General features: G+C 33.8%; 1 protein-coding gene across 2 annotated transcripts in view; it reads right to left on the bottom strand.

The window, feature by feature from the left end:
• Positions 1 to 14325, bottom strand: part of Wdr62 (WD repeat domain 62) — a 613801-nt gene extending 599476 nt beyond the window's left edge. The window contains exons 1-2 of one of the 2 annotated variants that reach the window (XM_075296002.1): positions 13908 to 14325; positions 10880 to 11249 (exon numbers count right to left, since the gene is read on the bottom strand). The gene's annotated coding sequence lies outside the window, so the exon portion shown is untranslated. Of the gene's footprint in view, positions 1 to 10879; positions 11250 to 13903 lie in introns of both variants that reach the window. The other variant, XM_075296000.1, reaches the window with a different exon arrangement.
• Between the last annotated feature and the right edge of the window lie 397 nt (positions 14326 to 14722).

Here is a 14722-nt window from a genome sequence, read left to right on the forward strand (position 1 = left end):
TCAGGACAAACAAAAAATTAGCGACTCCACTGATAATTTTATATGTTGAAAGAGACAACTAACATATTTGCCCAATTAAATGAAAGACTTGCTGAAAGCACAGTCATAAATATGTTATTTTCCCATTATAATCTCCAAATACGCGAGAGAATTTGTAGGGAAAATGTGGAGACTTTTCAAGATTTGCTTTCAAAGGCTCGAGAAATTGGAATGTGTTTAGCCGAAAACAAAATAGAGCCAGCGAAACAACAAGTTGAGCCCAAAGACAAGCCATATGTTCGTTGTTCTTATTGTAGGATGTTTGCTATAAACGTATTGAGTCCGAGAAAAAGGGTAAACCGGAAGAAAATAAATTGAATTGCTATGGTTGTAGAGCAGTTGGCTTTTATCGGTCAAATTGTCCACAAAAATGTGATGGAAAACCCCAAGTTTGTTGACTTTAATAGCATAGAAATGTCAATTATTGGTCGATATATCGCTACAGTCAAAATTAATGCCAATGGGTTAAAAGGAGAACCATATCTCGATACTGCAGCAAGAACAAGCATTGCTCGCTATTATTTGTATAATAAAATGAGCGAGAAAGAGGTGCAATATCAGGATGTCTACGCAGAAGTTACACTGGCTGATGGTAGTGTAAAAAAGGAGTTCGTACACTCAACCATTGTCGATATTATAATTGCTAATAGCCTTAAACGTATCCGTTTTATCTGTCTACCAGACGCAAGGAATAACAGAACTTTACTAGGGATTGATTTTCTGGAGCAGTCTGGTAAAAGTATGGACTGGCCCAAAAAACATGTCACTTTAAAGATGAACCTTCAAAGATTTTTGAGTTCAAACTGTCTAAGGTACAAAATGTAGATAATGGCCATGTGAAAGTGTGTCATGACAATGTTGTTTCACCACCTTAATCCGACGATTTTATGAACTGATTCGTTGCAAATAACCAGTCAAATCCGACTGAGTGTCCAGCAATCGGGGATTTGGAAACACAAAATGATTATTCACCTGAGGGTTTGCTCAAAATCTTTGAGAACGCGTTGCTAGACACTTTTGAAATGCCAAAAATTTGTTTCTGCCATTGAAGATATCTAGGAAAAGTTGGCAGATTCCATTAAAAATTGCTTTGAAATGAATGCCATAGATTTCAATATATGTGAACATGAAAACGATTTCATAAATCCGGAACAAAGGGCCAAACTCGTAAAATGTTGTTTGGTCGTTTCCTGTTGTTCTGATAGTTGGACAACTGTCCATTTGGCCACAATGGCTACTGGAGGCATCCACTTCAGCATTTTAAAAAGAATTTTATTTTTCTCCAAAACTGACCGGCGGATCTAAAAAATGCTCTTCAAACTCTTTCATATGGTGTATCGATCCTAGTGGGGCAATTGTACATGTGGTCACAATGGTCACATGAGTCCCATCCTCTCAAAAAAAGCTAAACCGAAAAGCTAAATTTTCTGCAAAATTTTGAGACATATGTGTGAATGTAGCTGTGAGTGATAATGCCACAAGTGAGTGGTTTAATTTTAGATAAAGTAAATTGGTCAGGAAGACCATTTAATATTTTTCCTGGTGATCAAAAAATAAATCTATCATTGGTTAGAGCAGAACATAACTAATTAACAGAGCTCTGCAAAAAAAAATGGTTTGTGCCTGTGCTAAACTAAATTCGGAATTTATCTTCACGCACAAAAATTTTCGAAGAAATAAAATTTTGACAAAATTTTCGATAAAAAATTTGACAACATTTTTGATTGAAATAAAATGTAGACAAAATTTTCGATAAAAAATTGTCAAAATTTTCGATAGATATAAAATATTGACGAAATTTTCGATAAAAAATTTGACAACATTTTTGATTGAAATAAAATGTAGACAAAATTTTCGATGGTAGAAAAAATTTTTGATAGAAAAAATTTTGACTAAATTTTCGACAGAAGTAATATTTTGGCAAACTTATACAAAAAAGCTAAGTTTTCAAAAAATTGTCGCTTATAGGAGATATTATAATATATAATAGTGCAAATACTGAAATAAACTTCTAAAAGAAAAAACATTCTTTTTTGTGTCAAGGGTAACAATCACATACAGTGCTGTTCAAAAAATTTGCAACCAGTCCTACCATGAACTTAATCTAGGTATATATCCCATAGTAATAACTTTATTGTTTCGCTTCCACTTAACAAATAATCGTTATGGAGTGGTATTTCCAAATTCTAATTGGGAAAATGAATGGACTGTTATTAAAAATGTATATTTCACGAAAGGTAAAGAATCGTATGATTCGACCTGTTCAAAACAAATTGGGTTAAATAACCACAAAAATTTAATCAACAACTTCAAAATAAGTTTTTTTTTTTTTTTAAATTTGGTAGTTTTGTAGTAAAATTTTCTTTTTCAACCGTGCTCTGGAGCCGAATACGTTAAAACAACACAAGGATACTTATAGCAAACACAAAATTCGTTTTTGCCCTCGTTGTTCTCCTCTGTATTACGCGAGGCAACAGTCGTTGTGTGCATTCTCGCTAATGGTTACTCCCAACCTTTTAGCTAGATCCAATCTTAGTTTTGTTCATACCGTGTATGGAAGTGGGATTACGGGAGCTTATTGGACCACCCATGTGCATCACTTAATTATATACATGATTCATTTTAACTAAAAAAAACTTTAATTTAAAAGTAGATTTAGTCATCTCAGTCAAGTACGGTTTAACGTCAGTAAGTGAGCCAGAAAAGATATTATACGGGTTCGTCTCAAATGTCATCTTTTGGCTTTTTTATTGCTGTTGGTCACATTGTTCCTTCATTCTTGCATTCATATGCATTTTTTACATGCTCGCTAAGAGTGCTTTATATCGTATGGCCTTGCTTAACGTCACTAAAGGACTATAATTTTAAATGCAAGAACACAGTGAAATCCTTATTTAAATCCATTTATGTCGTTGTACTTAGGATGGTGCATCACAAAGAGCTCCTAAATGAATGGATGTATGGTTGGATTGTTGTTTGTTCAATCTTCATGTGAAATCATAGAAGGTTTTGCTCACGCAAAAATACAATCATTCATTTCAGTGATAAAACAAAAGGTAAAAGAACAAGAGCAAGCATGGCATTTTGCTTTTATTTCTTCCCTTTTTCGCCTTTATTGGACGAGTGAAGTTTAAATATGGCTTTTTCTTTTCCGGGAATATCATAAAAATGATGACATCTAGAGTAACATATGGCTTTTGATTTATTTATTCAAGAGTAGAAGTTGGAGTTTTAGAAACCCTTACAAAAACAGTCACTTGGCTACGATGATGAATATGGTTCCTTGGTGTTCTGGATTTCATAAAGCGTTGGGTAAAAGAGTTCTCGGATCCTTACGTTACCAAGCGTCTATTTACTCTCTAGGGATAGAATTGATATGTAACGGAAATAATTCTTATTGTTTTCCAGAGGTGTCTTTATTGCGATGACGATTTTGTTCTATACTCTTACACTTCAACATGAGAAGTTGATGAAGTTGCCTACTCTAAGGAGCCGCAGGGTGATGTTGGGCTCCATAATGATTTATAAGGTTTTAATTAATTGAAAAATCGAAACCGTAAAATTTCCACAAAACCTCCAAAGTCTATTTGAGTCATTTTCAAAAACAAAAGTCATATTTGAAGATTATAAAAAGTCCGATTCGCTTATCAACTGAATTTTAACCTCACCTAGGTTAAAATAGGTAGAAAGCATTTCGATTGTTAAAGATGTAATTATAGTATGTTAGGTATAGTGGCAGTCCGATATTTTCAAGCTAACTTTGACTATTCAGTCCATTGTGATACCAAAATTATGAACTTCTCTCTTATTACTGACAAAAGACCTCCTTTGTATAGCCGAGTCCGAACGACGTTCCACATTACGGCGAAACCACTTAGAGATGCTTTGAAAAACTCAGCATTACTGAGAAGAGATAAACCACCACAGAAAAACTTTTTGGTGTTCGGTCGAAACTGGGGTGGAACCCACGACCCTATGTAAGCAAGGCGGACATGCTAGCCATTGCACCACGGTGGCTAATGATATTACTAATGTTTATAATCGTAATGATATTACTAATTTTTATTTTCGTGATTCCAAGAAAATTTGTCTACAATTGCAAATAGCTCTTCCGATGTACACTTATCCATCCCTGATTTTTAAATGAATCTTAGATAGCTTGGCAAAATTGGCATAGTATATACTATTTTATGATGTTATTCGAATACCCATTTGAGTGGGCGATGGTTTGGATACCTTAATCGAACCATGGAATCTTCTTAAAGGGCACAAAAAGGTCACATCACATATGCTCATCAATTTTACAAAAACAATATACCCAAATGATTTCATCACATATAAGTTCAAGGCTCCCAAACATATGTACTGTTTGTCACCCCCTTACACGTTCTTTGTTTACCCATTCACAAGAAATTTTTAAATTATGCTTTTATCATTGTCCTTGGACACAGAGACATGTATTCCAATATCCTTGTTGACATTCATAAAACGTGCGTGCAGACATTTATGATCCTTTTGCGTGAATCTCCTTGTATATAACCATCCAACGGAAAAAAATCATTAATCTTCAAGATGTTGCTAAAATACTGCTATTGAGCTATGCATTATAAGCTCCTCTCAACTAGCGCCATAACACTGTTCTTTAATAAATCTAAGGGTACTCCAACAATATTGTAGCCACTTCTCCAAGGAAAGCATTTGACATAGTTTTTTTAGTTGATGTTTCCAATGCGATTCATTGCTGACTACGGGGAGAGAGGAACTTTGTTTTCTGCAATATAACGTCTAGTGGCATTGTTGAACTACTACGAGTATGTTACCACCACCACCAACCATCACTTAAGGGTAATCCTCATAAGCAAATGGTTCTTGGAACGTGAACAAACCTAGTTAATAAATCAGAAATGAGAACAAAACAGAAATATGAGCTTTATGAACTATGGAATTATTGATTTCAGCACCCGCAATAACTAAAACGAAGTAGACGGGGTAACACCATCCAGTATCCTAAAGAGGGCAATACCATTGGGAATGACAAGATGTCATATTCCAAACTGTAAGGCGGTGGCTAGAAAGTAGTGGGTAGGATAGTTGAGGGTAAAGCTCGACTGATGCGGCAAAAAAGCAATAATCGACCGTAGACGAAGCCGATTATTTTCCTAAAAATTTGTATTTAAACAAATTTGGTTTAGTTCAATATTAGCATATTTTATTCAACAAAGGCATAAAAAAAAAAACAAAATAAAAGGTAATTCAGTGCATATCTAACAATACTCTTTTAGAACTAACAAACTGTTTGGTATAAAAATTCAGCAGTTTGATAATATACTGACAAACAAGGATTTTTTTATATTTTTACATTTTATTTGTACTGATTGTCTTGACTGGGACTAATTCAACACTTGGACAATTCGTTATGAAATAAATTATTCAAAAAGCTTCGGCTTAGGTAATCCGCCTCTTGGCGCCGAAGGTCAAACAGAGAGAAATGTATCCACTGTGGCCAAATGGAAAAAGATGGGGTTCCAGATGTATATGTGAAAGATAGATCTTTTAGTGTCTATCCGTTGGTAAAAACGGATATAGCTTTTTCGTATATACAACATATTACTGCGATTCGGTAGATTTATGGCAAAAGGTTTTATTCCAATCGAAAGCTATCGTTTCAGTTTAGCTTTGGTTAAAATTTGGCTTTTCTACCTCTTCCCTTTTGGCCAATTTATGCTAATTTCTATGGAGGATTATATCGCAAAACCAATTTTGATCCGAAAAAGGTGGCAACCCATAGTTGAAAAACTATTTGGTGTCCGTTCGAAACTTGGATAGAATCCATGGACTTAGAGAAGCCATGTTAACCAATCCATGTTTTAATTTTTTTCCATTTCTTAGAAAATAAAATTTGAAATTAAATCGCTTTCAAACTATTTTTGGTTTTAGATTTTTATATATTTTTTTAAATCAAATCACTGTGTTTCGAATCATCAGCTGTCACTTGAGCGGCAAATGAAAAAAATATATGCAAATATCTAATTTTATTTCAAATTAACGTTTTTCTGCGAAAATGTTTAACAAATTATAAGTCAAGCCTACCAACATTTCAAAGTTCGATAGCCACAGACTATTTAGTGACACTATAACAATCCCCAACACTGATGCGAAATATACCCAAAACTATGTCCATGGTGATATTCAAATTCCGAGTATCGGAAGGCACTACAAAAGGCAGAGAGTATTAAGAAAACAAGAGGATGAAAATGTCTCTTTTACAAAACCAAGAAATGTCAACCGTATAAATGTCGCACAATGCCTGCAATTTTGGTATAACCGACGTTGCGGTCGAAGCGCTGTTTTGATAATTTCTTTATTAAGGCATCGGCAGTTATAATTTCAAATTGTCTGGCAAAAAATGTAATAGAATTTAATACTATTTCCTACGTTTCATAAGACCGACAGAGAACTGAACTGGATGACGCCGACGCAAACTATATGATATTTGAGAGAAGCGCCGACAAAAACTGCATGACATTAGGTTAGGTTAGGTTAGGTTAGATTAGGTGGCAGCCCGATGTATCAGGCTCACTTAGACTATTCAGTCCATTGTGATACCACATTGGGGAACTTCTCTCTTATCACTGAGTGCTGCCCGATTCCATGTTAAGCTCAATGACAAGGGACCTCCTTTTTATAGCCGAGTCCGAACGGCGTTCCACATAGCAGTTAAACCACTTAGAGAAGCTTTGAAACCCTCAGAAATGTCACCAGCATTACTGAGGTGGGATAATCCACCGCTGGAAAACATTTTTTGGTGTTCGGTCGAAGCAGGAATCGAACCCACGACCTTGTGTATGCAAGGCGGGCATGCTAATCATTGCACCACGGTGGCTCTCATGAAATTAGATATATTTCCTCATGACTGCCACCTTGTGTCGCAGTTTTGCTTGATAGTTTCGTTCTCTTGTTTTCTTAATACTCTCTGCCCTTCTTTCTATTGAACACCCCACCCTAATGTAAACGTATCTTAGTTGAAGCCACACTCTTTCAACAAATCCATCCATTAATTTAAAGACCACATGGGGGCCTTATTTAGAGAATCGCACAAACATATTACGATTATTACGACCATGATGATGATGACAACGTCGAAGCTGGTTAATGGTAACCAAGAAAAGGAAACCAGAAGCAAGTGACAAAGAATGAAAGAATAATAAAAATACAACGAGTAGCACAAAATTAGATACGCGACGGCCTTCAGAAATCTCAAAAACATCACACAAGTACTAGAGGAAAAAATCGACGTTATGTTACAACAGCCTGTAGGTGATGAAAGAATCAACGTTGTATGACCGGTCGAATGAATGACAACCCTTGGCTTAAAATGTATACAAGCAATGTTTTTGTTATGAAGCATCGCACAACTGAAAATGGAAAAACCACCCCATGCCACCCAAAGACCTCCACTCACCTCCAGCCTCCAATGGTCATCACATTAACCCCCCCTGCTATGCCTTAACAACCAGCCACCCATCTTCCAGACTATCATGCAATTGAAAGAACAACAAAAGCAAAACCGGATAAGTAAGAATGAACTGAAAACAAAGAGCAAGCAGTAAAAGCCGGTGTTATGGTGGTTGATGGAAGTGAACTTTTGCCTGTCTGTGTTTGTTGGCTTAATGCCGATGAACGCCAGGAAATGTGTAGAATTATTTGTGCATGGACGCAGTCAGTCAGCATACATACCGAAAAATGGGAAAACATTTCGTCATCAACAGGATGTGTAAACGCTACAGGAATGCTGTGTTCGCTATTCTCTTTTTTCTAAAGAAATCAAGAGAGCAAACAAAGATAAATGAGAGTGAAATATTGCAACCCTTGGAGGTTAAACAACAAGGACGTGGAAGTAGGCATACGAATTTTGAATGAATACAAGCATTTTCAATTAAAGCTTTTAATTTTTAACCGAAATTGGAAATTTATAATATTTATGTATTTAGGGCAAAAAAAACATGATTAAGATAGCTAAGCTAGTATCTCGCGACCGTTGCCGAGCTAAAGATATATTCGTATAAGAAAAACAAAAACACCGATAAAAGAACAATATGACAGTCACCCCAGTCGATAATCCCATTACAAATATATTTCCTATAAGAAAATTTAATTTTACGACGGCAACGGTTCAGTGTTCGTTTTCAATGGCAACATTTTCACTGATTTCTATTAAACTTTGGTAATAAATGAAATAGAAGTACTGGAATCGGAATAATCTGTAACAATGAAACCATTTATACAATCAGAGAGATTAATCATACGATTAAAGAAACCAACAAAAAATATTACAAATATTACAGTTAGTGAACTGATGTGTAAACAAAACAAAAGCCAATGAAATTGACACTTTTCTAAAGATATTTTTTAAATTTATTTTACTGGTTTGTTTTATTTTTATATTTTAAGGCGGAATAAAATGATTAGTATTTAATTTAATATTTTTTATACCCTGCGCCACACTGTGGAACAGGGTATTGTAAGTTAGTGCATATGTTTGCAACACCCAGAATGAGACGAACTAGACATATGGTGTCTTTGGCAATGTTGCTTAGGACCGGCCCCTGAGTCGATCTAGCAATGTCCGTCCGTGCGTCCGTCCGTCTGTCTGTGAACACATTTTGTGATCAAAGTCTAGTTCGCAATTTTAGTCCAATCAACTTCAAATTTGGCACAAGTATGTGTTTTGGGTCAGAATAGAACCCTATTGATTTTTAAAGAAATCGGTTCAGTTTTAGATATAGCTCCTATATATATCTGTCGCCCGATATCTACTACTAATATGACCCCAGAAGCCACTACTTTAAACTTTGCAATTTTTTTGGAGTGCAATTGTTTGGAGAGTCGTAAAGTGTGTCAAATTTGGTTGAAATGGGTTCGGATTTAACTGCCGCCCGATATACGCTCATATGGCCCTTATTTGCTTTAAATTTTGTACAGGGAGTAGAATTAACGTTCTCGACATATATGCCAATTTTGGTTGAAATCGGTTGAGATTTAGATACAGCCTTCATATATGTATATCTTTCGTCCGATTTACACTCCTATGACCCCGAGGTCATATTTGTAATCCGATTTACGTGAAGTTTTGCATAGGGGGTAGAATTCATATTGTATCTGTGCATACCAAATTTGGTTGAAATCGTTTTTTTTTTTTTTTTTATTGCGGCAAAATTGGCCAATATACCCACATTTTCCTCGTAAAAACGCCTCTGCTAAGTCGAAAATAACTCCAATTTGCCTATACTTCTAATATATACCTATCGGCCCATAAATAGTTAATACAATTTTGCAAAGTTGACTAAAAATTGCTTTTACTAACATTGCGAATTATGAGAAACTGAATTTTAATAAAGTGAATGAATTTCGAAAAATCCTAAAATTTCTTGATATTCCCTATCAAATCCCAAAAACTTTTAGATATATATGTACATTTAAAATTTCTCAATTTGTTTAAGAAATTGCAAATGCCACACAATACTTGAATAATTCACAACAGATCTCTCCATTTTCCTAGTATTGCCGATTTCTGAGTGTCTGGCGGTGATTGTTTTTATATTTGATCGAGGCAATATGGTTGCAAAAATATCTGAAAAAATTTAAGGGCGTTTTCGTTTCGCAAAAAATGTGTTGCCATGGTGTTACACTACTTTTTCTTTCATTATATTTTCGCTCAAATATTGAGGGATGCAGGATCCAAAATCTATGACAGAGTCCTTCATATTTGGCAATCAATTTCGAGAATGTTGCACATTTTCCCAATCGAAATCGCCATTACATTATTCCATATTGCATTTCAACAATTTTTCGTAAATATTTTTCATGTAATAACCATGTTTCAGCACAAATTACTTGGTTTTCTTCACATTTTATTTTAAAAATATTGAAATGGTTCTTCGAACACAAGTGGTATAACAATTTTTTTGGTAAATTTCACCATCACAGCGATAGGGATAAAATACAACCTTGAAATGCAGGAAGGGATACTTTGACTATCGAAACAGTGGATGAACCAAGAGTTATGCTGAATGGATTACGCTATCGTTGAAGATGGATGGTATTCACCTGACTGTCGTTTACTTTTAACAAGACGACGCTACGTGACCTACGAGCAACGAAATTATTGCCCTTTTAATGGAAAAAAGTTGGTCGGCGACATCATATGATTTAACACCCTGCGACTTTTTTCTTTAGAGTCGCATTAACAATAAGGTGTACACCAACTGTCCGGCTACGATTCAAGAACGTGAATACAGAATTAGTGAGTTCATCGGCAGCAACTTAAGATCATCTAAGCGTTATCGTGGTGGCCATTTGGATGATATTCCATTATAAACGGAAGCCTTCCTTTTGTTATGAAAAATATCCGAACAAAAAAAGTACATTTTTCATTGAATGCAAAAAAGATGATTTATTCATTTTAAAGGTGGGTAATAAGTTCGATTTTAGCCGCTAAAATAAAAAAATCGACAATAACGAAGAAAATTATATTTTATTATAACTTGATAGGGAATGATCCAATGCAACAATTTAAAACGTTTATTTTCTGTGAAATTAATTATTTAACTCAGAAATTCGGCACGATAATGCTAACAAAATATTGGCCCTAAAGGATGAAGAAATTTATATAACGTGGAACTTCACCGACAAAAGTGGGTCGTCTTCGTACATTATAACATAAAATACCATTACAAAATTGTTGGGTTATTTACTTCACAGATGCTTATATGACAACTGTCAACTATTATTAAATTTATTTTCATTATTAACTATTTGCTAACTCTATTATTATTATTACCTTTTATTTTTGCAATTCCAAATGCTTTAGCTGCGCACAAAAATCCCACATAAAACGGCTTTCTTATTTTAAATTTTATATTTTAATTTAAAACGTAATCACACTAGGATTTATATTTAAAAATATAAGAATCTTTCACATGTTTAAAAACACAATTTATCGACACACATGCATATTTATACAATTCATCTAAATAAATTTAGCTAATTCAAAAATCACACAATACTACAGATGAAATTTATTAAAAATTGATTATAAACATTGCAATCTTTTTTTCAAAACGAATTGCATTTCCAAATATCAATCAACTTTTTCAAATAGATTTCCTGCACAATTTGATACTACAGGTAGAATTGGTAACCCTGGACATCTGGAAGTAAACACAAAAAATAAAGAACCGAATAAAAACGTTGAGCTGAATGGTGGCAAATTCGCATAAAGAGAAAAATAAAGAGATGGCAGAGCAGAGCAGCCGGGCGACCGACGACGACGTCGAGGTTTCTATGCTGACGTGAGTGTGTGTGTAAACTTCGTTGAAGTCGTATGGTTTTTGTTGTTTCTTTGTGCTTTTTTTTGAGTTTTGTACTTTTGTTTTTATGTTTGGCACAAAGAAAACTTCAAAAATACCGGGTCATTGTTTGTCTTATTTTCCACCGCCACCGAGAACGCAAGGCACAGACTCACACACAGTAAAACAGGCACAATTGATGAGAAATGACAGTTGTCGAGACTTTTTCGCACTACCAAAAAAACTTAAACAGACGGCAGGTGTTTGTGGACGGACAAGTCAGACACTTTTCTACTAAATTTGAAACACTATTCATATGGTCAATAGCTATTTTAAATTTCGAATTTAATGTTTTCGTTATTCTTATTATTTTATTAATGTTTTCCAGCCTCTTTGCAAAATCACTACCGAATACTTTCAAATGACGGCCAAGTTTATGCAAACACACACTTTTGATTGTGGGGAAGTTATCAACTTCATTTCCACAAAAGAGAACGAAGCCACGAATAATTTGGTCTTAACGGCGATGAGAACTTTAATGCAAAGCGGCAGGTCTTGCATTTATTAAACGCTATAATATGATCTTATTTATAACTTATTTTTCAACTTCACAATTTGAAATCACTCAGGAAATGAGGGAATTATGTTAGGTTTAGCTTTAACATTTCACTAGTTTTATAAATTAGTGTCTAAAGTACGGTGGCTTTACATTTATCATTATTAGGTTTTTTTTTATTATTTTTTAAGAAATATTTAAGTGTATTTAATTTGGAAATTTTTCAATATGAAATCGTTTATTTTTTGTCTATTTTTATTTTATCAAACATATGTAATATTGAAATATCATAGATTGAAAGTATTTCAGAATTTATTTAGGTCAATTTTCTAAGCCTTATTAAATTTGAACCAAATTATTAATAAAATTGTTATATTCAATATAATCTTTGTTAACTTTTGCAATTTTTACCAATATATGAAAAAAATGGGTTAGGAAGGAGCAATTGCAGTTTATGGGCCCCTCACCGAATTGCTTAAAATTAATATATGTTGTGTCATTCGGTGAGCTGATTTCAACCCATACCCGGGGGAAGTACACGGGTCTTGAGATATAGCTCTCCAAAGGGTCAATAAAAACTTGATATATCTCTTTTGTTTTTTGTCCAATCTAGAACTTGGTATCATATGAAAGCTTATTCAATGCACTTTTATACGCAAAAAAATATTTTATAAATTATTTTAATATAAATAATTTAGTTTGGGAGATATAAATAAAAAAAGAAAATGTTTACCCTAATTTTTTGTTATTTTCGTTCTTTCCCAAAAACTCTTCGATTATACGCTATGATTTTTTATACATAGTTCGATTTTAGCCGCTAAAACATGATTTTTTCACGATTACTTTTCTTTAATAATCCATTTTAAGTAATACAAACTTTGTGAAAATTTGCTTTGGGCTTTTCCCCATCAAGTTATAATAAAATTTGCAACAAATATGTATAATTTCATGCATTTTTCTTACTGATTTAGTTTTCACTTTAGCGATTTTAGCGGCTAAACTCGAACTTAATACTCACCTTATCCCAAAAACTCTTCTATTATACGCTATGATTTTTTATACACAGCTTGAAATAATTAAATAATAAATTATAATAAAATCTGCAGCAAGTATGTATAATTGTATGCCTTTTTACTGAAGAAACAAAAGAGATATATCAAGTTATTATTGACCCTTTGGGGGGCTATATCTCAAGACCCGGGTACTTCCCCCGGGTATGGGTCACTTTGTTGAAATCAGCTCACCGAATGACACAACATAAATTAATTTTAAGCAATTCGGTGAGGGGCCCATAAACTGCAGTTGAGCCATGAAAAATATTTGTCTGGTAGTTGTCTTCCGAGATTTTTTTCGGGAAGGGTTGAAAATATTGGGGAACATTATACATCTCCAGGTCCACTTCTATGAATTGTTCAGTTCGTATTCTAAAATCAATTTTATAACTTGTTAGGAATAAATAATAAATTGCGAATGTCATGAAATAGAAATCCTTTGCAGCTCATAATTCGAGAAATATGCTTGTCCGAAATTAAATTGAATTACTTTAATTCAAATTAAACCTCTGAACAAAAAATCTTGTAACAAAGTGAACAACCCAGCATTTCATAAAAATTACAAAGTTTGTTTTTTATTTGTTTAATTCTTTTATTTTTGCTCTTTTTATGTAATTTTATGCCTATAAATAACCGAATTAGTAAATTACAATTACTAATATAAATTTTATTCCATGACATTGATTCATGATAATGAAAAGTCGTATAAATCCATGGACAAATTTAAATATCCGGACATTGGTAAAATAATTGATGGACGGCTTTTCTTTTCTTAGAACGGCTAAGCTTTTAATAGACTGGCTTTATTCTCTGCTAAAAACACAGCCGCAGAGACAAACACACACGCACACATTAGCCCAACAACTCTGCACTGCGCGTTCTCTTTTGCAAAACACTCACGCACATACATACGCTGTCACTGCGAAAAACTCATCTCCACTTTGAAAACTATGGGACGCTGTATAAAAATAAAAACAACAATGCAAAGGGTTTTTCTTTGATTCTTGGCTTGCTCTCTTTTCTCTTCTCTATCTTTTGTATTTTTTTTGTTTGGGACAAAAGCAATTTTTTTCTATTTGGAACAAATATTTCTGATTGGATTGCTATTTTAATTCAATTAAATTATTTTGTTTGCTTTAGTTTGGTTGATGATTATTGCTTTGTGGCATACCGCACTACCACTACACATTTACAATGGCTTGCTTTTATTTACTTTTTCTTTTTTTTGTATTTTTATTTATGTTTGTTATCTTAACGGTTGCTCACTGCTGTTTTTGACAGATAAAAACGGCGCGCTCCTAGTATGGCGAGTTTGACAGACGGGTAACAACTGAGTTCATAGATTATCTGAGTACCCAAGTGTGCATAGCGCTTCTTCTTTCTGTTTAGATAAAAGTTGCACACTTCAGGTTCAAACATGTTGGTTCAGTGATGCCAATCTGGTGATTGAATTACTAAATTTAGTGCTTTTAGATTTCCAAAAAGCACCAAATTGCATTTTTAGTGCATTTTCAAAAAAAGCATCAATTTGAATATGGATGATTTTGATACGAAAGTTCTGATTACATTGTCAAAAGCTTGAGAAACTCAACTTTATTGCCAAATATCGAATTTGATTGTTATAAATGTGGTATTGACACTTATTTTAATCAAGATTGTGATTTAGGGTATTATTTTAAAAAGTCTAGCGTCGAGTGCAATAACGTTTGTATTAAATTCAGAAAAGT

The sequence above is a fragment of the Haematobia irritans genome, chromosome 2 (genome assembly GCF_050003625.1).
Source record: "Haematobia irritans isolate KBUSLIRL chromosome 2, ASM5000362v1, whole genome shotgun sequence".
NCBI classification, from domain to species: Eukaryota; Metazoa; Arthropoda; class Insecta; order Diptera; family Muscidae; genus Haematobia; species Haematobia irritans.